Below are 27713 nucleotides of genomic sequence, written 5' to 3'. Positions count from 1 at the left end.
TCCAGCACTGAAATGCCAGGCAATTCTCCTCTGAACAAGAGTACCACCAGCAACCCCAGACACGTTTTAAGTGATTGCACCCTTCACAGAGGAGAAATACCCATTTGCATATGAGTCTTTGTCCCACCCATAAAGGCAGTCCAGCACTGAAATGCCGGGCAATTCTCCTCTGAACAAGAGTACCACCAGCAACCCCAGACACGTTTTAAGTGATTGCACCCTTCACAGAGGAGAAATACCCATTTTCATATGAGTCTTTGTCCCGCCCACAAAGGCAGTCCAGCACTGAAATGCCGGGCAATTCTACTCTGAACAAGGGTACCACCAGCAACCCCAGACATGTTATTATTCCCAGTATTATATGGTTGTGCAAAGATGGAAATGGGCACGTATTCTATCTGAAAAAACAGGGGCTTTAAAGCTCCTTGTGATGAATGGTGTAAGGAGTGTTTTCAGGGGCATACGTGAGGATCCAACTGTAAGTTCAACAGGGTCAGTTTTGGTTCATTATGTCAGCCCTACTCGACTACAGATGTCTGAGTATGAGATGCAGTCAGAAGTAAGAGTGTTAGTGGCGTCCTACCGCCTGCTTTTCCTTAAATCCGCCACCATCTGGGCTGCATTACCAGTTAGTAGAACCAATGTCTCTCAGGTGTGGACACTGTGTTGTGCCCTGGCCGTCCCAACTTCCTGAAACCAAAGTTGTTCCAATTTACAGGACCCCATGAATAGCCAGACCATGCTGCCTGGAGCTCTAGGCTCAGTCCTTGAAAGGGCTCCAATATATTCAAAACAGAGTTGACAAATCAAGAGTCGACATCACACTCTGGACCTTGACCAGGGATGTCATTGGTGGTCACCAGGGGTTGCACCTGCTACCCCTGAGGTCTCCCTTGCTACAGCTTAAACATTTTTTTTTAAATGGTCTTTGTTTTTTTTTTTTTTTAATGGAAGCTCCTGGGCTGTGGCCACCGCCATGTGGCCCTTTGTTTCTGGAGTGGCTGGCTTCCTTGTTCAGGCCTCTTGAAAACACAATGGGTTCCAAAAGTGTAACACTTTGAGCATTGACCCTAAATAAGAAAGAATAGGAATAACAAATAATTTGTCTTTCCGGAATTTTATACAATAATTGCTAGACTTATTAACGGTTTATTTCAGGCCCACATCAGGGGGTGAGTCACTGATTTAGTCTGTTCTTAAATACCTCAAATTCACAATGCAGACAAAAACTTCCAAAAAACATTTACAGTAGAATAAGCATTTTGTTTTTCGGAAGTTGCAGTTATAGCATGTTTTTCTCTGCGCTGTCTCTCTTCTGATCATCACAAGACATTTCATCTCGGTGTACTCGGTCACTTGACTAAATCCTTGTATTGTATTGTGTTCTATTTGTCATTTATATAGCACCCTTTACCCATTTGTATGTCCCTAATGCGGGCGGGTGGTTGGAACGCCCTCTCTGACCACAGTCCATGTGTAGGAGGTTCTAAGAGTTTAAATTAAAGATGCTTGTGTGCCCGGTTAGGACTTAGGTGGGCTGGATAGGTTCCAGTAAGCAGCCCAGAGGTCAGGCACGTGGATTTGTGCTGTTGGTGGTTTGGAGATTCAATGTGTGCCCAGCTAAACCGAATTGTTTTTCATTGGTCGTCATTGTATACTAGTAGCAGTGGTGTTGAGGTACGACGGGGGTTTCAGTGTGGATGGCTACGTGTGCTGCTAGACCGGAATAGCATAGCCATAGCTGCATTCTAGAGTGCATGGATGGATATCTGTGCCTGTGGCCTGTGTTCACAGACGTGGTGTAAGGTATAAGTACAGTAGGCTTGGCTGTGGTTCGACTGGTGTGTTCTTTCTCTTGGTCCAGTGTGATTGGCTGGTCTTGCTATTCGTGGTCTCCCTGGAATGAAATTCTGAGCCGAGGGAGAGGGACCGGACGGATGATGGGGCGGGGGATGGGGAACTTACCTGGCCTTGGCCAACTGGTCAGGGCATTAGGAGTGGGTTTGGGCACCTATATACAGGGAGAAGGGTAGTGCGCCCTGGAGGTGGGTACCACATTAGACAGTAAGGTACAGTAGCACATGTATTTGGGGTGCATAGAGGGAGGGAGGCCCAAATGGGCATACAGCAGCAGACTGCAATGCAGCAGCACCCAGACTTGCGACACCTGGATAGAGGGACACCTAGGTTTGCGACACCTGGGTAGAGCTAGCGTGGACAAACAACCATAGACAGTAAATACAGTAAAGCCTAGTTTTGGTACACCTGGATAGTGCCTAAATAGGCATACAACAGTAGACAGTGAAATACAGTAGCACCTACATTTGGGACACATGGATAGCAGGTGAAATGCCTAAATGGAGATCCAACAGTAGACAGTCAAATATGGTAGCACATGTGTTTGGGACACAGGATTGGGACATCTGGATAGAGGTAAAGAGGCCTAAATCAGCATAAAACAGTGAACAGTCAAATACTATAGCACCAAGATTTGGGACACCTGGATAGAGGGAGTGATCCCTATATGGACATACAACAGTAGACAGTGAAATGCAGTAGCAACGTAGATTTGGGACACCTACATAGCGGGTGAAACGACTAAATGGGCATACAACAGTAGACAGTAAAATACAGTAGCACCTAGATTTGGGAAATCTGGAAAGAAAGTGAAATGCCTATATTGGGCTGTAGCAATTCAGGCAGTAGCTATAAGGTTTTGTCTAGCAGGGCGGAGGGGTAAATGCCTTTTGCTGCGAGCAGGACAGTGGACAAATTGCCTAGATGAGAGATGTTTCTACATGACCCATTCTGACTGGACTAACACTGGACTAACACAATCTATCTAGATCGAGATCTGGCTGACTAACAATGGTTAATCTTCACAGGTCTATCTAGGTGTGACGCAGGACTAGACTTCACGATTCTATCTAAGTTTTGATGTATGGCTAGACTTCACAATTATATGTAAGTGCGACGCATGCCAAACTTCAAACTTCTATCTAAGTATGATGCATGGCTAGACTTCATAATTCTTATCTTATTAGACTTATCTTGTCATTCACTGCTGGTTGACTTTGGCTACTGGCCTCTCAGGCCAACATGGTCTGGAGCTGTCCTTAGCCTCTGGGCCTTTGCTGCAGGGGCTGCAACGGGCAGTGGGCTGCACTGGCCCTCTGATTCGTATGAGCACTGTCAGACAATCAGGGAAGGAGGGAGGGACGGGAGGCGGGAGGGAAGGAGGAGACACACAGGCTGCGGGCCGTAGGGAACGGGTGAGCGCGTCCGGGCTGGGAGGCCAAATTTACTTTTAAAAATCCAAAATGGGGGGGTGGTGACAGCAAAGCCATGACACTCACCTGCACCAGGGACCTAAATGGTGCGGTGGGTGTCGCAGATGCAATACAAACACTCTAGTGTGCCTACACACAGAGCTTGGCCAATCAGGGAAGGAGGAAAAGATGAGAGGCGGGAAGGAAGGAGGAAAAACACAGGCTGCGACCAGGAGGGAACGGATTTGCGCACGGGGCTGGGCAGCCAAATTTACTTTTTAAAACCCAAAATGGGAGGAAGACAACCAAGGAACGACATGCACCAAGGACCTAAATGGACGCAGGCTTGACATGTGGCCAACTTTGCACCAGACTTGCAGATGAACTGACCTGCTGTTAAATCTCAGTTAACACTTTAATGGCATCTACTACAGAGTGTAATGTGCTTTCTGACTTTGAGAACATTCCGACATGTAATTGATCTTTTTACTATAGCGGTAAGATAGCTATAGACGGTAATATAGCACAGTGGGTTGAGCGCTCGCTGCTGCAATGTGTGAGTGATCTGCAGGTTTGAATCCTGGCAAGGCCAACTCAGCCTTTCATTCTACTGAGGTTGATAAAGACTACCAACACAGGTTGGGTGATATTTTAGGTATATTTGTTCCATATAAAGCGCTTATGCCTAAGTGCAATATAATAACACATCATTATCATTTGGCCTTGGAAATTGCATTCACAATTTGGTAATATGGGCTCATACAGACATATATTTATGATGCATATGGTGATCCATTCTTATATGAAATGTATATCACATTACAGTTATATCAAAACCATATTTTCCATAGTGTACTTTGGAACAATGCTATGTGATACCACTTACTGTTTTGTTAATGGGTAAAAGGCTGTGTTCCATCACTTCCAGTGATGTCACTTCGGGGTGGGATAAAATAGCATCACTCCTGTGATGTCATCAGAGGTAAAGGGTCTTGTGATGTCACTTCCACTACCCTGGCATTTTGGTGAAAGCACATCCCTGTTTATATTCCCCTTTCTGGAACATTTGGACAGGTTGCCTACTCAACACAGAGTAGAATCTAATGTTCTCAACCTCTCTCATTGTGGTCTCCACAAGGAGGAGCCTCACCGGCTCCTCGCTCTGTTTGCCAGATACATGGGGCTAGGCTGTGGAGATGCCTTCTATGGATCAGTTTGAGTCCTGCTTGTTAAAATGTCCAGTGAGAAGTCTGCACGACTGCCATATAGAAAATCTTATCTCCCCTCGAGATAAGACAAGGACAGCTATGCCCTTAGGTCAAGAATTGTGCTTCCTATTGTACACCTGATTTGAAAACACCTCCTCTAAAGAGGGCGCAAATGGCAACAGAAGGACTTCATATCAATAACATAATAAATTAGGATGTTGACTACTCAAACTTAATGTCTTTAAGTGACGTGTCTACATTTTTTTCCAGGGCACAGCCAAAGACCTCTTCAAAAGTTTGAATTCCCAACTGAGTCCAACTGCTGTTACTGAGATCAAGAAGGCACCCGGCATCCACTACAGTAAGTCTGCTTACTTCGTCATAAGTGTTGGCGTCCTTGCTCCATTACTGGTCTTTTCTTCCCATCCCCTCCTAGTGCTGGTGGCTGCCACTGTTGGGCCATGTCTGCGACAATATTCGGGTAGACATTGCCTGCTAAGGCCCTACTTAAGCATCCAAAAAGGGCAGCAAGGGGTATTATTGATCATTGCATCACTTCAAATAACCTTTATACACAACCTTTATACATTAAAACTTAGCACTCGACACTTGCTGGCTGCACTACCACTGTTTGTTGCTATTTACTATTTATTTATTTGTTATTTACTTGTATTCCTTTGATTAGTACTTTCCACTTCTCCCACTCATGCACCTTCAACTTTCCCTCTCCAATGCACTTTCGCGTTCTCAATGTCACTGGGCCTATTAAGATCGTTGTTTTGTTGATACAAATAAAATATCACTATCAATATCAATATCAATGTTTCTATGCCTGCTTGCTTGGGTGAGTTCATGCACAGAGTCGACATCCTAAAGAGATGTTATTCCAGTTTAATTATTACTAATATTAATAGCATTTGGTGCAGCAGTAATACAATTAAAAGCATACAAAAAATGAATAATCAACATTAGCACACTTGGGTGGGTGCGTCAGCCAATCAGTTCGCTGCAAACCCGGCTGAATCTAACAATGCAATCGCTGGTTGGAAGCAACCACAGTGCTTTGCACACATGCCCTCCACCCGGCGGTGGCTGTTCGCCCTCCTCCCCTGCCTCCTTACCTTAACAAGACTCCTCCGCCCAGGACACACCGTTTGGCTTCCTGTTTACGCCAGGGAAATTAAAGAGGACCGCCTTCCATTTCCATGGCAATCCTGACTCCTCCTGGCCCATGCTGCGAAGAAAGCAGTGTGCCTGGGTTTTTCTTTTTTTGGTTAATTGCACTTCAAGGGTTTGCCTCTTGGTTCTAATGGCAACAATAATGTGTTTGGTGGGCTTCGCCGCCATGTTAACGGCAGCAGGGCTCGTGTTAAGTCCTTCGCTTTACTTAGGCCTATAACTTGGGCAATGGCCGTTAGCGGCTGGGGAAGCCCACTGAACCCGTTCTTATTGAACAATTACCACTGATACTATTTGTATGTGTAGTGGAAATAGTAGTACAAGTAACAATCAAAGTAATAGTTCTAAACATAATAGTAAAGATCAGTAGTAAGATAATGCGGTTACAAATATTCCTCAACCGTATTATTATTATTATTATTCTAATTAGTACTAAGACTGGCAGTAGTAGCAGTATACATGTAATTACCATTAATATTATTATCGTATATTTGAAATAAAGGAACAACTACATTTTTAGTCGATCAAAAAGCGAAGAGAACAAGCTAGCACAATTTAGTACTAGATGAACTATCTTGCAGCTAATTGTAAAGTTACTTAAGGGTATCATGACTGTCTCCTTGGTGAGCCAGAGCTTGTTACTGCTGCTTCGCGCATGCGTCCAGCGTGACTGCCAGGAGGCTCCAGCAGCATTGACCCCAGGTTTACGGTACTAAGTGCTGAGGGGATTGGAGAACACTAATCATCGCTCCCAATCAACCGCCGTATCGCGCTTGATTTGATCTCGCCCTCTGGGGCCGATCATCCTCGGCCATTTTGTGTCAAAATAAATTAAGGTTAGAGGTGAAAACACCCAGATCTCTGTTATAACTTTTTCCATGTCACCTCGTTTTCTTTCTTTTTTCAGGTAAGCGTCATCGCTGTGGGTAAAATACCTTTGTGCGAATATGTATTATATTATTTTTTTACGTTGTTGTACCAGTGTACTGTTTGCCATAGCGCAATGCAAACTGCGTGCCCCACTAGCGTGAGGGGCAACATTACCCATTTGAAACAATGCAAGGATAGCCTTTCCTTACTGTTGTGATTTTTGCTGTTTTGCTATTTCCTGTGTAAAATAGCCTGTCTGCACGGACGGTGCTGGTGCAATATGCACAGGCCTGCACAGCATGTTTACCATTGCCCACATTATGCATGGGCAACAGTCAGCATTTGCGCAAAGAAAACTGTTCCAGCATGTCAGGCGCTAATGAACTGGTGACACATGCAGAAAGGCATGATGAAGTGGTGCATACTGAAACATATACAAATGTGCAGGGCCTCCATGGGTTCTATGTGTTAATATCCCCGCAAAAATATTGCAATACAAAATATCGCCATATTTGTGCAACGATATTCAGCCATGGAACCTGTGGGGGACACCCTTGCAACCCCCATCAATTTTTTAATGGATCGGGGGACACCCCCGCAACGCCCGGTAACAATAACCCCATAGATTATCACCACTGATGATATCGCCTATGGCCTTACCCCACGATATGGCGATATTATTGGTGGGGATAATATTACCTGATACTGCCTAGATGCAGTCGCTTACATAGGATGCTGCACAGGATTATATTGCAAACATATCAATCTTTAGAATGCAAATGTGCTCCATTTGGTGCTGTGGCGTCGTCACTCGTCTAGGATTGGACAGAGTGAACGCGCCTCCAGTCCCACCCTCCCATTGAAAGTGGATGGGCGGGACTGGGCGCCATGGCAACTAAGTTTAAGTATTGTGTGCGCGCTGTGTTGAATGCGATAACTTGGATATTTAGGTTCGATGTGGGAACATACCGTGCAGAAACAGTTTCCATGGCGTGTACGCCGTTATTACTGCTCGGTGCTACAGATGGAGCCATCGATCCATATTATGAGCGATGTCAGATATCTTTGGCCATAACAGGGTGAACACACCCACGTGTACGGCTTTATCCCTTAAAGCTGCAGTACATTCAAAATGTGGTAGCCATACTTAACACGTAATGAAAACACAAAATGAAAACACAAAGTGTTCCCTTTGGAAAAATTACTTATAGCACACAAGAATTGCTAATGTCTGTTGTTGAGACTAATCAGCCATTAATTAATCCTCTCTTCTCCTGTTTGTCATGCATATAGCTGTGAATCCCCCAATCAATCTCTAAATTGACTTAATCTTCGTTTTCCGATACGCACCTTGATGTCCCAGATGGTAAAGCCCAACCTTTCATCTTATATCATGTATTATACCTATATCTTACATATTTAAATGCACCCTTATGGTACTTTCTCTTAATCTCATATCATCTTCCTCTCATACATCCCATGTAAATTGTATTGTTTAAGCAATTTCAAATATTTTCAAATTCTAGGTGTAATATAGATATTAGAGAAAATAAGCGTAATTGATCTCTTCATTCAGTCCCTTAGGTGTCAATGTTCCAAGCTTGTCGATCCAGAAGGATTCTCTCTGGTCGAGCCTTTATGGTAGATTCATGTGTGGTTCTCTCCTTTTGACCACCTCTAGTATTTGGAATCTTATTTGTGACAGATTGTGCTTCTTCAGATCCCAGTGTCTTGCCACCGCCAAATTTTTATTGTGGTTCCGTATACATGAGCGATGCTCGTTCCATCTCACCTTCGCAGTACGTGTTGTTTGTCCCACGTAATAAAGTCCACATGGGCATTTTATTGAGTAGATGATGTTTTTAGTGTTGCAGGTCCCAACCTTTCTGAGTTTTATTTTCTCACCAGTATGTGGATGGTTGATTATGTTTCCTTTAAGTATATATCCACAATTGGAGCAACTAAGACGTGGAAATGTTCCAGTTTTGGTTGTGTTCTGTTTAGTCTTAAGGTCCCTTGTCCTTACCAGTTTGTCTTTCAAATTTTGGCTTCTTTTGTAGGCAAAGGTGGGTAGTTCCTTAAATAATGTTTCAACTCTCTCATCTAAGGCCAGAATGTTCCAGTTCCTTTTGATTATTTCTTTGATACGTTTACTTTGCTTCGAATATTTGGAAACAAACACTATCGGAGGTGTCTCCTTGCTTTTTTCTTTCGACATAAGAAGCTCTTCTCTCTTTTTCTTGTCGAGTCTCACCTCTGCTTCTTCAATTTCCGATGCAGTGTAGCCCCTATTCAGAAATTACTCTCCCATCTTGTTTATTGCTTCTTCGAAAGTGTGTAGAATCATTAACAATCCTTTTCACTCTTAACATCTGGCTGTAGGGTAGGTTTTTGCATTGTTCAAGGCCAGCCCATTGAAAAGCATCCAACTATGAATGCGATTGTAGGCAGTATTGATAGTTACGGAATCTGCTGCATGGTTACCAGTGAGGGGGAAAAGACACTGAGTGTCATCCGCATAATTTGCATATGTTATTCCTTCTGAGTCCAGCATCTCAAAGAGAGGCAGGGTGAAGATGTTAAAAAGTGTCGGTGACATACATGAACCCTGTGGCACCCCACAAGGGAGCATAAAGCCCTCTGCAGTCGTCTTATCACTATGAACCCTCGACGTCCAATCAGAAAGGAATGACAAGACCCAACCAGAAGTTTACTTGGAGACCAAGCCGGTTTCGTGGAGCCTAGAGACTAGAGTGGCGTGATCGACGAAGTCAAAGGCTGCTGTGAGGTCCAGAAGCAACAGCAGAGATGGTTGAAGTGCATTGGGTATGGTTAACCCCAGATGTGGCAAGGGGTGCTGATTATGTGAGTGCTCCGGGGCCCAGGCTTCCCACAGGAAAGTCCATCTGTGTGAAAATCCCTATAGTTATCATGGTACTTTTTGTTCCCCCACCGCCGCCCCCCATGTAAAATCCAACGTCTATGTCCCTGGATGTGGTGTGTAATCAGACTAAAGAGGAGCACTTGGTCATAGCTTGATTAGTGTTGCTGTGCTATTGGTTAGGCTTCTGGTGGCTGCCTGTGGGAGATTTGTGAGGAGATGATCAGGAAAGGTGCCAGAATCCCTGATATTTCTCCCAACAATGTACACCAGTATCTCCCGCAGGTCTCAAACCTATCCGACACAGTGCACACAAGCACGGGTCAAACCTAAATTTCCCCAAACCCATGCCACCACTCACCTGCCATTGAAACTTGAGTTTCAGCATGATGCAGGAATCCTACAGTAGGTTCTTCATGATGACGTGAAGAGCAGGAAAGATAAAGAGTGGAGTGTCCATGAAGCTGGGTGCACCATCCCCTGGTCTAATGGGGGCAAAGCAGCTGCCGAGAGGTGAAGTAAAGCATCCTGGCAATGAAAGAAAGAGTGTTGGGGTATTGGGCATGGAGGATTTGATGAGCAGTTAAATAATATGATATTTTCAGTATTTGTGGATCCTTCCAGATATTGATGTCTGCCCACACTCATTTGAACGCTTTGTGCAGTAACTTTAATGCAACCAGGGCAAAAGCATGTAGGCAGAATGTATCTCATTTTTGGGATTGTCATTCCAGACATTGAGATGGTCTGCCAGGGATTATCGCATGCACACAGTGTGAACTGTCCCCACAGGGGTCTTTTGTGGCCAGGAGGGCACTGCTTCACCCATTAATGGCTATTCACACTACAAACCAGGGCTCAAGTTGAGGGTAAACGGGGGTGGACGGAGTCCCCCACTTTTTTCAGAAGTACCTTCAGTTTTGTCTGAGGACACCTTGATAGGCTCATTTCTAATGACACCACATTCAATGGGTATGTTAATGAGTCCCCCCACTTTTCTTTTAGGACTTGGTAGAAGGTAGAATGTAGAAGAATAGGGAGGAAGGGGTGGATAAGATGCCTTTTGGGACTAAGGTGGAGTGGACTGATGTGCATCTGAATATCACCACTATTACACAATGTGGTCTGATTTCTTGCAAGAGTGTCAAATATTGTGTTTGCATCGTTCTGAAGCTATTTTCCAAATCTATGGAAAGGCATAGGTTTTGGACATGTGGTCTCCTTTTCATTGCATGACCACTGTGTCGGTCTGACCATGTAAGGTTCAGTATATGCAATTTAGGCGCCAGCACTGGTGTCTACCACCTGATCCTGTAAGGTGTAGTATATGCAATTTATCAGGATAGTTCACTGTCGAAAGCCTGACCTTTCAAGGATGCAATTCAGGAATTAGCACTGGCGTCTAAACCTTGGCATTGCAGGGTGCCGTTTATGTCATTTAGGGGAATAGTTCTGCTGTCTAAAGCCTGACCTCATAGGCTGCAGCATGTCCGACACATATTATGTCATGTCATGTTACGCTCTTTATAATGTTATTGGTGAAGGGCAAGTACACCACCAAAGTGTTTTTTGGGACTGAGGGAAATGGCATGTGAGTGAGACAATAGAAGTGTAGATGAGAGGGAAAAGTAATGTTTTGAGTTGTACCCTAAAGAGCGGATGCCTGAAAAGGGAGAAAACGTTATGAGGAAGGTGATTTCATTCCCAAGGGCCCATATGATTATATATTTTACACAACCCTATACTCCCACCTCACTAGCCATTTGCTTGGAGACACTATCCCCATTACCACTGCTACTACAACTAACTGTTCCACTCTTAGCAATGCTCTTGGTACTATATGAATGTCTGTTTACTGATAGCACTAGTATTAGTACTGCTACTGAAACTGGATTCATTTTTAAAGGAAGTTTTAGATGTATGTGAAAAGACAAATGGTCTGACATAATAGACATTTGGACTATGTCCTTCTGGTTCCATGTCATTTCATCGCGGCATGTTTTTTCGTTGGGTTTTTTGCCGCAGATTTTTTTACAAAAAAAACCATAGAATTTTTCATTTTTTATTTTTGGGGGGTTCCCCTCCAAACCCCCCATCCCCTTTAAATGTTTAGGTATTGCCTTACACCCACACCCCATATATATAATTTTCTAAAACCCCTATAAAATTCAATGGGTTTTTTTCGTTGAAAAATTTGCGGTAAAAAAAACCCGTGAAAATACATCCCATGATCAAAGGACGCCGTACCGTTCTTTTAGTCCAGTCTAGTAATTTTCTTATTTCTTTTTCTTTTTCTTTTCTTTTTCTGTTTTCTCTGCTTTTTTATTGTAAAGTTAATTTCTTTTAATGTACATTGTACATTAATTATTGTATGTATCTCTTTTCATTATGTTTGTTAAAGGTTACTTGTTAACCAAATAACAATAACAACAAAAAAAAGATACTGGTACTACTACCACTGTGTTGGTATTTTGAGTAATACACCTGCTGGTTACAGTTGTACTAGTGCTAGCCATTGAAGCAGCTGTAATAGTAGGAGTAGTGGTGCAATTAGCACTACGACTATTTATACAAATCTAAACTACAGTACAGCATATACAAGAAAATAATCTGTCCTTGTGAAGGACAAACACTACACATACACGTTACATGGAAAATCTACATCTAGAGAGCAAGTGTAAAGAAGTAGGACAAAGAATCACTCCAGGTCAGAATCGGTCATTGCAATAAAAATCCAAACTAACGACATTACTAGAATCTATCAAAATCAAATTTCATAACCATATGCCATTTACTCAGACAAGGATACAACGCATTGAAACTTCTGCAGTGCTGATTCAGCGCGTCACAAAAGCAGAGTAAAAATTCAAAACAAAATATATGTAATGATAGAACTAAAGCCAGCAGAAGTAACAGTAGTACCAGCAGTAAAATTAATATTCTGATTAATCCTATTTGTAGTACTCCTACCAGTCATCTATTAACTCCAGGTGTAGGAGGAGATTGTATTACCATTAAGTTCATGGAATGATATGATATGATGTGGCATTTGTAACGCGCCTATACACAAGTGTTTCAAGACGCGACGCAATGCAAACAAATATCTTTCTTTTGCATCTTTGCCACTGTCATGGATCTACACACCGCACTTCCTCTGCTCCTCTGGTGTACCTTAGAGTTGTTTAGGTTGAAGGCAGTTTACAAAATGGAGGGCAGCCTAAGTAATACATTGCTTATAAAAAAAGTAATAAAAAACATGTTACAATCAATAAAGAGAGAGATATAATTAGTTGTATTTTATATTTTTTATAGCACAAATTTAGCTTGGGAGCAACAGAGCTCTGTACAGCTCATAGAGCAAAACATTGGTAGTGATAATTTAACAAGGCATCTATAAAAAGTATCAAGTATCACAGTTCAATATACTGATAAGGGTGTAAACAAAATATTCAGAAGTTCCAGAGGGCTGGAGCGTAGCATAAGAAGGACTGTGTCCTAATGTTCTCCATGCAAGCCAGTCTAGTTTCCAATCTCTTGATAGCCTTACTGCAAGTTGACCTTGTGCCACCCAATGTTTTAAGTTTGGCTGAACGCTAGGCTGGCATACCAGCGGTGTTGAGGGTTTGAACCAGATGATAGCCAGAATGGTGAGCCTTTCTGATTCGTGCAAGGTGGGAGTGAGGTGGTCACATTTCCTAGACTCATTTATGAGTCAATCCGCAGCATGGTGGGCTGCTTTGACGGGGGTCCAGTGAGCAGCCTGGGACCCTGCCACAAGGGCCTTATCCATTCAATATGCAAGATCATTAGGGTCTGCACCACTGCTCACAAGTCCTGGGGTGGGAGGAGTGGCTTTCACTTGGAGAGTTCAGCCATTTCATACCAAGGCATTTGAGTCTTTTCTTTATGTGTTGTTGGAAGTATAGATTGCTATCCAGAATTGCCACTAAGAACAGAATAGTTTTTTTTAAAATAAAACCTATGAAACCGTTTAATAGATTTTTGTGGCATTACGCTCGTAAATACTAAGTGTCTCAGGTGTGTTCAATATACATATCTGCCACTGTGTAATAACTGTGAAATGAATGCACAGAATGTGCATGTTTGATGCACATATATCAAAATCACAGCAGTCACAATGCACACACTCAGTATTTGTATTTGCATGATAATACAAATAAATCAAATTGGTAGTGTATCACACAAAGTCTTGCAGAGCACAGGAATGGGTAGATCACACCGCAGACCATGGGTAGATATAGGGGACCCTGCTGCCAGTGAATAGATTCTTGGGAGACGTGCCCTTCCATCTCGAAAATGGCTTGGACAGGGTTGGGTCACACTGGCGCTGAGATCGAAAGATGGCCAAGACCGCTTATCTTGTTGCAGAGGCCCCCCAGGCCCTCCAGGTTCTTTAACCAACATGAGCTATTAACTCAGAGCTCACCACATTGATGTTTGCTTACTCCTAAATACACATCTTGAAAAAGACCCAGGAAGGGTCGAAACACCTGTCGGATGAACTGTGTAATAAAATCACCACGATACAAAACGACAAGACTCCTCTGAAATTCTTTCAAAATCGGATAAGATTATCCCAGGGACGTCATCTAGGGGTCGCCAGGGGTCACACTTGGGATTCCTGAGGTCTTCTTTACTACCCCTGTAGTCTGCCTTACTACCACTAAAAAACCTTTTTTTTTTAAAACGAATTGAAGCTCCTGGGCTGTGGCCAATGCCATGTGGCTATTTGAGTTATTTGTCTTTCTGGAATTCCATACAATAATTGCTAGACTCATTGAAGGTTTATTTCAGGCACACTTCAGAGGGTGAATCACTGTTTTAGTCTATTCGTAAACACCTCCAATTCACAATGCAGACAAAATCCTCCAAAAAGCATTTAGAGAAGAATAAGCATCTATTTCGGACTATACATTTTGCTTTTCTCAAGCTGCTGTTATAGCATGTTTTTTTCTGCTGATAATGTGGTGATCCATTCTTGTATGCAATGTATATCATGTTACAGTACTATTGCAACCATATTTTTGCTAGTGTACTTAGAAACAATGCTATGTGATGTCACTTCCTGTTTTGTGAAAGGGTAAACGGTCATGTTCCATCACTTCCTGTGATGTCACTTTGGGGTGGAGTCAAATGACATCACTTCCTGTGATGTCATCAGAGGTCAGGGTCATGTGATGTCACTTCCGCTACCCCTGGCATTTTGGTGAAATGACGTCCCTGGATTATCCAGCTAAACTCCTCACTAACCCAGCACCAGTTTTACAAAGGTTCTTACCCAACATGATTTATGGTTAAACAACAGAACAATAAATAAAATGTGCCCTTCAAAACCCATGCGTTATGTTTTTTGGAACCCAAATGTGCTCACTGACGCCCCTACTAGCTGCTGAACCCCAGAGACAGCCCGGCCCACTGTATGAGAACTTTGTAGTGCATTCGGCTCTCCAGAGAACTCAGTTGTGCACCGCTGTCTAGAACCTTCCCACTCCTAAAGCTAAATGTAAAGCCTATAGGTGATGGCAAACCCTATACATTATAGTGATAATGGGTGGGAAGAAAAGGGATTGCTAGACATCAGTAAAACACATTACATTGTCAATATTAGAATCCAGTTGCCAGAACTTGAACTGAGACACCATTGCCCACAGCCTTTAATGCACAGTATTACCAAGTGCACCTACAAGCAACTCATAAAGAGAGCGGGTGACGGGGCTCTACAAGTCAAGCAATTCCCAGAGGGTCACCCAAAAATCAGATGGAATTATTCAAATAACCCTGGGCCTGCACAGGTGCAAGTGCAGCCCAAAAATAGAATATACACAATGTCACCAAACGGGTTGCTTTTACACCATGTTCACCTACGTGAATGGAGTCAAATGCTGTGGGGTACGACATGTAATTCCCCAATACATCACAGGCCATTGCTAAAAATACAGTCTTTGATCACCTATCACTTGACTGGATATTCAGGAAACAACTTTGGAAGGAATGTCAAATGTATTTCTCTTATATCTCATAAAAATATAGGGGGAAGACCCCTCACTTAGAACAGAAGCACATATTTTGCCTGAGAAACGGCAGGTCCCAGAACCACTATGCATTTCAGCATCTTCCCACAAGAAACCTGGATGTCTAAACCAAGATAGGCTTGGAGCCCGTTTTACCCAGATTTCATAAGTCAAGTGCCTTTATCCTTCCAATGGACATCCCATTGCCAGAGGATTGCGTACCTGCCAGATTTCAACTACCAGAACATTTGTACATTGCAGGTATGTGACAAAATACTGTCCCACAATGCCATTGATGGAGGAATGGCACGCAACAGGTGATATTGGTGGGTCATGCCGTAACTCCTATTTTATTGGTGAGAGGGGTAGATATGCCCCCTTCTCTTTTGTGGTACTACACAACCACCATAAACAGATCACGCTTGGCGTAAAATAACAAAAAATTGCTCTTACCTTTTACAATTCTGCCAATATTTTTCTGGTGCGAAACCACCCTTCTCAACATTCTTTTGTTTGGCAGATTTTTGAATACATAGTGAGCTGAAGTTGAAATAAAATAAGGATTTATTTCAGAAACTGCCTTATGTCCCCTTTTCACTCTATTAACCCATCTGCCCTCTCTCAGGACCATCTCCAATACAATCTGTTCTTCCTTTTCCAGACAGTTACCACCCCATTACCTTCGGTTCCATGTGATCATAACGAATCAAATAATAGCGAAAACTTTTAATGAATAATAAATAATGAAAAACTATCGATTTTTCGGGGGGGGGGTTAAATTTAGGGAAACCCAACCTCCCATTTCTCTATCTTTATTACCCCAGCCCAACCACCTCCACACTCGTTTTATTCTCTTACCCCGCACCCCATATATACGTTTAACAGAATATTCCGTGTTTTTCGTTATTTAGGGTACGTTATAAAAGTCATTTGTTATTGTCGATTCGTTAACATCACTGTATACCATTATCTTCCACTCCAGACTCGTGCACCAATCCCTCTCTTTAGTCACACATTAGACTTCAGAGTGGACACCCTCAAAATCCTCAATTCACACTAATTTGGAGTCCGTCTCTAGAGCGCGCCATTCTGTGGTGTGGGAGGAGAACAGGCTCGGACTGCTCCAGAATGCAGGCCCAAGAGGCTAGTGTGGGGCCGTTTTTCTGGTGAAAGAGGGACCATTTTTTGGGTCTCAATACTCCAGGTTTTTGGCCAAAATTGACCAATTTGATGAGTTGTTTCACTGTGCACAGTACTTCTGTCAGTATTACTGAACACACATTCTTTAAAATGCACAAAAGAGAACACAATTTACCAAACCAATCCCCCCTTGGTTATAGTCAAACAGTCTGTCACAAAAAGAACAAATTGACATTTGCATCTGCGGGCCACTATTTCATTGGTGCCCGAGACAATTTCATGCCCTCATTTATTTATTTATTTATTTATTTATTCAGATTTATTTAAGGCGCACATCAGCCCGGGGGCATCGTGGCGCTGTTACATGAATACATACATAGTCTGGTTACAATGGAAGGAAGATGGTTACAAGCAATTTTCATTACAGGAAGCATTTCGTATCGAACACTTTTAGTATCAGATGTGTGCGAGCTGAGGTGGGTGAGGGGAAGGTGGCGTTAGTTGAATAGCGTGGTTTTGAGGGATTTGCGAAAGAGATACAGAGATGGTTCTGCTCTAAGCGCGTTGGGGAGGGCATTCCATAGCTTAGGTGCTATGTGAGGGAAGCCAATGCCGCCGGCTTTGGCTCTTTTTACAGTGGGTACTTGGAGTTGGTTGGCGTGGTGACTTCTTCTGGGGCGGATGGAGGAGTTCTTGGTTATAGTCTCAGATAGGTAGGGGGGTGCTGTGAGGTTAATGCATTTGTGTGTGAGGGTGAGGATTTTAAAGTTGATCCTTTCCTTGACTGGGAGCCAATGGACGCGTCTTCTGGCCTGTGAGATATGGTCAGTTTTGGGCATGTGTAGTGCAGCACGGAGGGCATTGTTTTGCACTGTTTGGAGCTTGTTTAGGTTTTTTGATGAGGTGCCTGCCAGGAGGGCGTTACAGTAGTCCAGTCTGGCTCCTATAGTAGCTCTGGCTATGGAGAGGCAGTTGGGCGTGGTGAGGTAGGGTTTTATGGCGTAGATGAGTTTGGTAGTCAGAGCAGAAGCTGAGGCAATGGCGCTGGTTTGTCTTGTCATTGAGAGTGTCGCGTCAATGTAGACTCCTAGGGTCTTGACGGCAGAGGAGACAGGTATGCTAATATTGTCGATGATCAAGTGCGAGTAATTGGGGCTGAGTTTGGTTAGAGTTTCGTTAGGGGCTAGGATGATGATTTCGGTTTTGTCTCCGTTTAGGCAGAGGCCATTGATAGCCATCCATGTTTGGATAGTTGAGTAGATTTTGAGGAGGGCTTCTGAGTCAAGGTCGTAGTCTCCAGAGAGGGGGAGGAGGACCTGCGTGTCATCAGCGTAGTTGGTGTACGCTATGTTGAGGGAGTCCAGTAGGTCAAAGAGGGGTTTGGTGAATAGGTTGTAGAGGGTCGGTGCGGTGCAGGACCCTTGTGGGACTCCACAATTGATAGTGGTGGGGGGGGCGCTATCCTGGTCAGAGTACACTTTCATGGCCCTGCCTTCAAGGAAGGATGTGATCCATGTGGTAGCCTTGTGAGAGAAGTGTGCAGCATTGGAGAGGTGCGTTGTGAGAATGCTGTGGTCGACCAAATCGAATGCTGCAGAAAGGTCGAGGAGGAGGAGGAGGGCAGGTTTGCCTGTGTCCATTATTTTAGTAATCTGATTTTTTAAATCTAGAAGAGCAGTTTCAGTCCCATGGCCTTTGCGGAAACCTGACTGTCTTTTGCCTAGGATGGTGTTTGTTTCCAGGTAGTGTTGGATTTGATTGTGAGCAGCTTTGTCCAAGATTTTAAGGAGAAAGGGGACGGTGGTGATGGGGCGGTAGTTGTTAGGGGAGGAAGGATCAAGGGAGGGTTTTTTTAGGAGCGGGCGGACCCAGGCTTCTTTTAGGCATTGTGGTACACTTCCAGATGTGAAGGAGGCATTGATAAAAGCCGTGATGATGGGGGTGAGGTATTCTGCGCTCTCTTTGATTACGGAGGGTGGGCAGATATCCCCTTTGCAAGTGGAGGGTTTGATTTTTTTTAGGAGGTCATTGACTTCCGTCTCCGAGACTTCTCTGAAGGCAAAAAGGGGTGTTTGTGATGGGGAGTTGTTGGTGTGAAGTATGGGCGGGCAGGTGGGGGTGTTGAGAGCTTTGCGTTGGGAGGCTATTTTGTCTTGGAGTGATTTAACTTTGTTGAGGAGAGCAGCCTGGATGCCTGTACACCATGCTTCATCCTTGATGATTTTGTCTGGGCTAGAGGCTGGTGTGGTGAGTTCTTTGAATATGGAGAAAATTTCTCTAGATTTGGAGCTGGCATTAGTGATTCTCTGGTTGTAGGATTCGGATTTAGCAAGGAATATGGCTTTTTTGTAGGTCAGAGAGATCTCTTTAAAGTCTTTAAGCGAGGATTGATTAGGCGCTGCTTGCCACCTGGTTAGGGCTTTGCGTTTCTTGGTGCGTAGGACGGATAGTTCTTCAGTGAACCAAGAGTTGCAGTGCATAGATTTTTTCCCTTTTTTTTCTTCTAGCGGGGCAATGAGATCGATGGCTTGAGTGAGTGTGCTGGAATAGATGTTGGCTAGAGATGTAGGGTCAGTGGGGAATGGGTGCTTGAGTTGTGAGGTATCAAGGAGAGGGGCGAGGTTGGCAGCAGTGAGTTTTTTGGAGCTTCTTACTTTAGCGGGTGGGGCATGGGTTAAGGTTTTATGAGAAGGCGTGGTAGGAATGGTAAATTGGATGAGGTGATGGTCCGTCCATGGAAGGGCTGAGATGGAGGTAATTGTCGATGAGCAGTTGTGATCAGCTAGCCAGTCAATGGATCTGCCTTTGCTGTGAGTGGGTGCAGTAACTTTGTGTTCGAATCCCATGTTAGATAGTTCTTTGGCTAAATTTGCGGCTGCTTTGTCCTTTGGGTCAGCTAAGCCAAGATTAATGTCCCCTAGTAGGATGCTTTTGGTGGTGCTTTTGAGGTTGTTGCCTATGTTTTGGAGGAGTTGCTTTTGGTAGTAAAGAGGAGATCCTGGTGGTCTGTAGGTGATAAAGAAGTTTATGGTGCAATTAGGTGAAAGGGCTAGTTTGGCAGTGAGGAGATCGGCGTTATTGTCCCATTGTTGATTACACATTCTTATGGAGAGGGTGTCCTTGAAGATGAGGGCTACGCCGCCACCACTTTTTAAGTTTTTACGGTCCTGTCTAAGGATGGTATAGTTTTCAGGGAGAGCGAGGTGAATGGAAGGACTGGAGGCTTCATGGAGCCAAGTTTCGGAGATGGCAAGTATGTCGAGATCATGGGTAGAGATAAGGTCATTGATTTCAATGGCATGGGCATGGACAGAGCGCGCGTTGATGAGGGCGCATCTTAAGTTTGGGTGTATAGTGTGTGTGTTGGTGGTGCTGGGGGTGGGCGGTGAGAATTTGGGTGTGTGAGGCTTGGTCGTGGCACATGCAGCGTGGTGAGAGCTAAGGTAGTGAGCGTGGTCAGGGAAGGAAGTCTGAGCGGCTGATGTATGGGTGCGAGAGCTGAGTCTGTAGTTCCTAAGGAATGTGGAGTGTGGAGTACTGCGGAGAGTAAGGAGGTGTTTAGTGCGAGTTCTCAGTCTGCAGAGCCTGAGGTGGAGTGGGTGGTGTCCGACCGGGTCGGTACGGGAGTTGAGTGTGGGATGGAGTGCAAATGACGGTGTGTTGTGTATGAGGTCTGCTGGAGGGGTGGGGCGAAGGTGGGCATGTTGATCTAGGTGCGCATGCAGCATGTTGCAGGTGGCCAGAAAGGAGAGGGATGTGAGAAAGATGGAAAAAGTGGAAGGGAGGTATGTAGGCGCTTTGGGGTGTGGGCTAGGGGGCTGCATTGGTAGACAAGGGATGTACATGTAAGTGTGCAAAAACGCAGAAGGTCAGATCACAGAGTAAATCAGGACAGTTTGGGGCAGTCTGTATCACAAAAGAGCATTTTGACCAGGGGGCACAACACAACTGAAATGTGGTCTGTGGGCGACCAAAGGGCACAACACAGCTGAAATGTGGTCTGTAGGCGACCAAGGGGCACAATACAATTCTAGACTGGTCTGTAGGCGACCAAGGGGCACAATACAATTCTAGACTGGTCTGTAGGCGACCAAGGGGCACAATACAATTCTAGACTGGTCTGTAGGCGACCAAGGGGCACAACACAGCTGACATGTGGTCTGTGGGCGACCAAAGGGCACAACACAGCTGAAATGTGGTCTGTAGGCGACCAAGGGGCACAATACAGTTCTAGACTGGTCTGTAGGCGACCAAGGGGCACAATACAATTCTAGACTGGTCTGTAGGCGACCAAGGGGCACAACACAGCTGACATGTGGTCTGTGGGCGACCAAAGGGCACAACACAGCTGAAATGTGGTCTGTAGGCGAGCAAGGGGCACAATACAATTCTAGACTGGTCTGTAGGCGACCAAGGGGCACAATACAATTCTAGACTGGTCTGTAGGCGACCAAGGGGCACAACACAGCTGACATGTGGTCTGTAGGCGACCAAGGAGCACAGTATATTTGTGGTTTACCATGAGGCACAGCACTAGGCATAGCATGAATCATATAACAATCAAAAGCACAACATAGGACAATGGGTGTCTGGGCCAGGGCAAGGGGCATAGCACGTGACAGGGGTAACAGGGGAGCACTACTGTAGCTAGTTATAGCATAGCAGTTTAGCAGTAACAGTACTCACGTGGATTAAAGTCCAGTAAATAATCTCTCATCCGCGTACAATGTGCTAAAAAGTTTTTACCTTAAGAAGCAGTAGCTCCCCGGAGCGAACAGGGGCAAACAGGGCAGACGGCCTTATGTTGGCCTTGGGTGGCCGCCGGCTTCCGCCTGCCGGCGGATGTGTGGGCTTAAAGGCAGCCTACACACCGTTGCTAGGCAACGTGTGATGCCAAGCCTCGCTTTCGGGCCGCATCGCGCCCGACATTTTGTTTTTGTTTTTTAAATAATGTCGGCGCGCGTGTTTCTCGGGGTGCAGGAGGCGGTAGGGGCTTCTGTGCTGGGGTGCCCAGGGGGAGCAGATAGCCAGAGCAGGGGGGTGCCTCTGCGGATCCTGTGCTCTGCGGATCCTGTGAGGGGATCACGCCGTCTCCGTCGAGTCGGGGGTCTCCGTTGGGATCTTGGACGTCCTGCGGTCCTGGACGGTGGTGGGGGGCTCCTGCCCTCTCCACGTCGATGGGGGTCTGAGGGGGCAAACAGGGCAGACGGCCTTATGTTGGCCTTGGGTGGCCGCCGGCTTCCGCCTGCCGGCGGATGTGTGGGCTTAAAGGCAGCCTACACACCGTTGCTAGGCAACGTGTGATGCCAAGCCTCGCTTTCGCATTCAACCCTGGAGGAGAGGGTCAGCAGAAAGACAGAGGCATTGTAGCTCTCTTTTACCCTCCTCCATCTCGATGCCGCTGGGGCTGGGAAGCCACCACTCTATGCATGGCTGTGACCTGGGGATCGCGTAAAAAGGGACCAGGTGTATGAAATAGCCAAGTTACAGCTCAGGGCTGGGAACACGCAGTGTTGCGCTGGAACTGGACCGCAACACGCCCTAGACTCTTGGGTTCAATGCGCAGGGCTGCGAGCAATGCTGTGCATGTGGGCCATCCCTTAATTATTAATACAACTGATTTAGCCCGTCCGCCTCATTAAGCACAGCAGCGCATGCAGGCATGGAGGCTAGCAGGCGAGTGGCAGAAGTTCGGCCACTCTGCATTCCCTTTTGCAAAGCAGACTGCATCATGACTGCTGCCTTCACCTCATAACCTTTCTGCAACTGAATACACAGGGCCCGATTCATGGATTGTTTGCTTGGTTCAAAGTGAATTTGCACTGCTGAAAAGTGACTTTGCAAAGTGTATTTTTGCCATGCAAAGTCCAGGCAAAGACAGCGTATAGTCATTCTTGCAGTTCAAAATGACTTTGCCCGGCAGTCTGCAATCAGTCCCTGGTTTGCAACTGCAAGAGCAACTGCAAACTATTGATTCCTTTCCTTGCGAGTGGCAAAGACGCAAAGAGAGCCTGGTTTCTGCCCGTTCCTTTTGCGACTCCCAAGATTTTTCAGTGTGCGCATTTGACTCTGCAGTGCTCTCTAGAGATTACAATGTTTGTTTAATGCATTGCGATGGTGTCCCCCCTCCCTGATTTCCTAATGCAAAACAATTGTGCATTGTGCTGGCTTTGGTAATGCAAAACATCTTCCTACATGCTGTGGAGACCTTTATTCCTCCATGCAGGCTTGGACCGTTCTATAGGGCAATAGGTCAAGGCTATTACTAACAGGCGGGATCCATTGGAATCAGATAATTTGACCCCAGAAGACCTAAGCTCTAAGGTTTCAGCTGCTATAGGTGACCCTGCAAGACAACTCGAGGTTAAAGAGGGAATAGGCTCTGTGTGTAACTCTACAAAACGAAATCCACCTCGTTTAAGGTCTCACACCTTAATAAATCACAGATGCCACACATCACAGATAGGCGTGTGAGAGATTTAGTGTTCTATCAAAGAAATCTTGTTATCACCAATGTTACACCACAATTAGTATCCGCACCTAGGATGGTCTTAGGAACCAGGTACTGGCTTGGCTGCGACAAAGTAGTGGACCCGGTATTGTGAGAAACTTTGACCTTAAGGTCCTATAGAGGACACTGATTGAAGGATGGTGCACTCAAGCTAATATGGACTGCATAGTTAGTGGATATGGTGGCACCAACCATCCTAGCTTTTTAGCTAATTGCAAACTTTTTATAAATAAGTATTCAGAACTGAAATTGATTGTAGATCGTGGATAGTTTTTTTTTCTTTCTCTTATTTCTGTACTAGGTTGGTTTTCTGTTTTGTGTTTGTGTATTTCAATGCCTGTGTTTTAGATTGTGTGCTCAGATGCTTGGCTATTATCAATGTTAATGTTTGTTTTGTTGGCGCCCTTAAGCCTCAGTGTCAATGGTGCACGGTATAAATAATTTTTTAAAAGCCTGAACCAAAAACGCAAAATGCTAGTGTGGGCTCGTTTTTTGGTCAAAGTGGGCCAGTTTGATAAATTATTTTACCATGCAGCTAGTAGTTTTGACCAGTGTTACTGAATACATATTCTGTAATCCTGTAACTGCTGGCTATTATGCACGTCTATGCAAATAGGACAAGCATAGTCATCATCAGCACTTAAGAGTTGCACAATTTGCATCACATTGTATCAAAAAACTCCACTTTGAGTGCTACGCAGACGTTCTGTCATAAAAGGAATGATTTGTCATTTTCAACTGTGGGCCATTTTTTCATTGATGCCCGAGACCATTTTATGCCCCAGCCCGCCCCTAGCTCCATGCATTCCCTCTGGAACCACTTTTCACAACTGTGAGGCCTGCTTGGGAAACTGAATGCCATTGCCTATTCATGTCAACCATTCTGCATTCTAGCTACTGAAACGAGCCTGGGAGCTTCAAGGGAGACTACAAATGTACGCAGTAACTGCCCCACTACATTAACGTGTGAAATGAACTCTTAGTTATGTGTAATCCTCCAAAACGTTTGTTCACTGGTATGTTTCTGGATACTGAAGTGTGACCATGCCCTGCTGTGAACCGTTACATCTGCTTGCCCACTGTCTTTTCATACAGGCTCCAATGCCTCTCTCAAGGTTTGAAGAGGCATCGCATTACAAGACAAAATGTATTTTACTTAAACATTTTCTTTAAAAAGGTTTATATGTATACGGTCGTGATGGGCCTCATGATTTTCCTTGGGCACAGCCAGCATGAAACTGTGCTTTGAAATGTTGCTGTGTATTGTTTGTTACCTTGCATTTTATGATTATTTTCTTAAATTGTTGAAAGTGCAGACCTAGCTCGAGAGTAGTAGAGCGCTGTACAGAGTGAGGGTGGCCAGCATTTGGGCTCCAATCTTTTAAAAGTAGGGCAGTACTTTGAGGTGTTCGTGTTGGTATGTGCATCCATTGGAATTAGTCCTTGGTCAGGTGTTGTTAAAAGAGCCATGTTTTGAGAGATTTGCAAAATTGGAGAACTGTGGGGGCATTCCGAGTCGACACTGGGATCAAGTTCCAGAGGGTGGGTGCATGAGAAGAGAAGGATTGTTTGTGAGTCTTCTCTTTCTGGATGAGTAGTGATTCAAGCCGGTTGGTCGATTTGCTGCGCAAGGAGCGTTTGACAAACGATATGTAGAGCTTAGCTGCTAGATATGCTGGTGTGCTACTCGTGACTGTTTTGTAGATGATACATGAAATTGTCATGATGCCTACCCCCGGAGCATCAGGCCAGGCCCAGCACCCCCGGAAGCAGGCATCATGCCCTCGGGTAAAAGCCCAGCGGCCCCTTATAGGGACTCTTTGGACATCAGTAGGCGCCAGGCTCATAAAGGGAGTTGTTTTGTGCACTTACCTGATGCAGACCATGCTGCATGCTTCAGGCCTCCCTGAGACCTGAAAGGGACTATTTTTTCATAGGGACTATTTTTTCACTCGGGCGTAGCCAGGGAAGGATACATACCTAGTTGGGGAAGGATACATAACTGGGACTTCTTTGGAGGCTATTTAAGCCACGCCCAGAAAGCAGCTCATGCTTCGCGTTGTTCTGCTTCCTGCAGCTTAACGCTCACCGTGTCTGCTCCTGCTCCTGGACTACAGCCACGCCCGTCTTGAACCTGGAAGACCTGCAAGGAAGGAAGAGAAGAGAAAGGTGAAAACCAAGGATTATTTCAAGCTTCTTACCTGCATCCGGAATCTTCTCGACAGCATCCCTGAAGGAAGACTTCAATTTAAAAGCATAGCGTTGCTCGCTGCAGCGCCACGCTTCACTCACCTGTCCTCGAGACATCTCCCGGCACCATCGCGGCTGTCAGCATCGGACGCCACATCTCTGCACCTAGGGGAGAGAGGAAGAAACAAAAGGTGAGCAGAAGGACACACAGAAGGAAAGCCTGATTAACAGCCATAATACTTACCAGCTTTTCTTCCACATTTCGGGTCGGCGCCGCCCCGTTGGCAGGTACAATACCCCGGCCCCTATGGGGAAAGGACTAGAGACATTTCAGAGGAATGATAAGGACATCTAGAGGGATCGCCCTCATTACTACTCACCTCGGCAAGTTAACCCCTCGACGCATCGCCTTCATTCTGCACCTGAAATAAAGGACAGATCACAGGTGAGAAAGACAGCATAAAGGGGGCCTCACTTGAACTTTGAACTTTCATACTTAAGGCGCACCGCTCAGGAAAGTCAAGTGGATTTTGCCAGCGCCATTCTGAAAACCAGTGAAGTAACTGGAGGAACGCGCGCCCCTGCACCAGAAGCAGGATGGAGAGTTCAACCTTCCAAACCATAAGGTGAGCTTAAACTGGGTTTGGAGGAATAGAGAGGAACGGAGGGGGGAAGGGGTCAGCTAGCACACCATTCTGCAGACTGTTAATCCCCTTTCTCATCTGCAGAAGGATATTCCTACGGGCCAAGGAAGCACGATTTGGAGGTCCTGTCCAATCGGTGTTCCGGGTCCTGCACATCACGCTAGAAGAGGCCGCAGTAATCCAGACTAGATCAGCGCCCCCGTGGGAACCAGGTGGGCGTTACAGAACGCAAAGCCTCCCTACAAATTCCCACCCAGGCGCTATGGAAACCTCTGAGACTGACCAACTGGCCCAACTACTGGGGGAATTACGGGCCGAGGTACACGCCGCTCGTCAAGAGACTAATGCCCTCAGAAGAGAAGTGATTGTAACAAGGGAAAGGACTGATGACCTGGCTAGACAGCTTTTGCAAGGTCAAGCTGGACAAACTCCTTTACCCGGTTCCGGGGGGAACCCCACTCCTGTGGTTTCCAGTAGCCCTGTGCTGATTAATCTACCTGCAAACATGCCGCTGGCCCCACCCGAACGCTTTGCTGGGGACCCCAAACGATTTGCCGTATTCATGAATCAGTGTCGTTTGCACTTCTTATGCAAACCCGGGGCCTTCCCTAATGATCAGACCAAGGTAGCCTTTGTGTTGTCATATCTCAGCGGCTGTGCTGCCGATTGGTCAGTCCCACTGGTAACTCAAGATGACCCGATTCTTCGTGATTTTCAAGGATTTCAAACAAGCATGGAAAGGTTATTTGCTCGACATTCCCAGGGAAAGGCTCTGGATGACGAACTTCTATCTCTGCGACAGGGCAATCAAGACCTTCTATCCTACATTACAACCTTCAATAGACTAATTGTGGAAACTGGTTGGCCGGAGGATAAGAGAATCACGTTATTCTATCAAGGTCTACGCGGAGAACTTAAAGATGTCCTGGCACAAGTTGTAAATCCGCTCCAAGAATGCACTGAATATATAGACTTAGTGGTCCAGTTGGATCACAGGCTGCAAAACAGAAAAGCAGATCGGTCCAAGTTTGAAACCCGGGTGTGGGCCAAAACCCACGCTAACCCCAAGGGGGCTGATGCCTCGGAGCCTATGCAAATCGGAGGAGTTAAAGGACCCCTAACTCAAAAAGAACGGCAAAGAAGATGACAGATGCAATTATGCCTTTATTGTGGGTCCTCAGGACACTTTCTACGAGATTGCCCGGTTAAGCCGCCCAAGAAGGTGGTAGGAGCCGCTGATAAAATCCATGGAAACTCTGTATCGGGAAACGACCACGCCTGGCAAGCGTAGGGGTCCGCTTGCCGAGCTTGAAAACTAACTCTCAGACCTCGCATTTCATTGTGCCAATGGTCCTCATAGATCCGGAACAGCCAAAACGGTTGCATGCTATAAAGGCATACATCGATAGCGGGGCTATAGGAAACTATGTGGATCGAGAATTGGTCTCTAGGATAAACCTCCCTCTGCGTCCTAAAACCAGCAAAGATGTCATCACCACTGTAGATGGAACCGAAATTGCCTCTGGACCGGTAACACATTCCACAGCTGAGGTGACACTTGTAGGTCCGGCTGGCCATCGGGAGGCAGTTGTGTTTGATGTGATCAAGGCTCCACAGTTTCAGCTTATTCTCTGAGTCCCTTGGTTAGAGACACATAATCCTCGAATTGATTGGCGAGCGAAGAGAATAACCTTCCCGGATTGTGCACAAACCTGCTACCCAGAAAATCCAAAGATTAATCTAGCATCAGTAACCTCTGTCCCCGTGCAACTACTTCCAGAGTACCAAG

The 27713-nt window shown here is 45.4% G+C and overlaps 1 protein-coding gene across 12 annotated transcripts in view; it reads left to right on the top strand.

Moving 5' to 3' along the window:
* The window catches only part of LOC138497200 (poly(rC)-binding protein 3-like), a 3473032-nt gene that overhangs the window by 2696511 nt on the left and 748808 nt on the right, over positions 1 to 27713 (top strand). For all 12 annotated transcript variants that reach the window (XM_069620521.1, XM_069620517.1, XM_069620516.1 and 9 more), the window contains one exon: positions 4748 to 4838. The gene's annotated coding sequence lies outside the window, so the exon portion shown is untranslated. The remainder of the gene's footprint in view (positions 1 to 4747; positions 4839 to 27713) is intronic.

Source organism: Ambystoma mexicanum, chromosome 5q (assembly GCF_040938575.1).
Source record: "Ambystoma mexicanum isolate Mex_15411 chromosome 5q, UKY_AmexF1_1, whole genome shotgun sequence".
NCBI classification, from domain to species: Eukaryota; Metazoa; Chordata; class Amphibia; order Caudata; family Ambystomatidae; genus Ambystoma; species Ambystoma mexicanum.
This window is presented reverse-complemented; position numbering and strand designations above follow the sequence as displayed.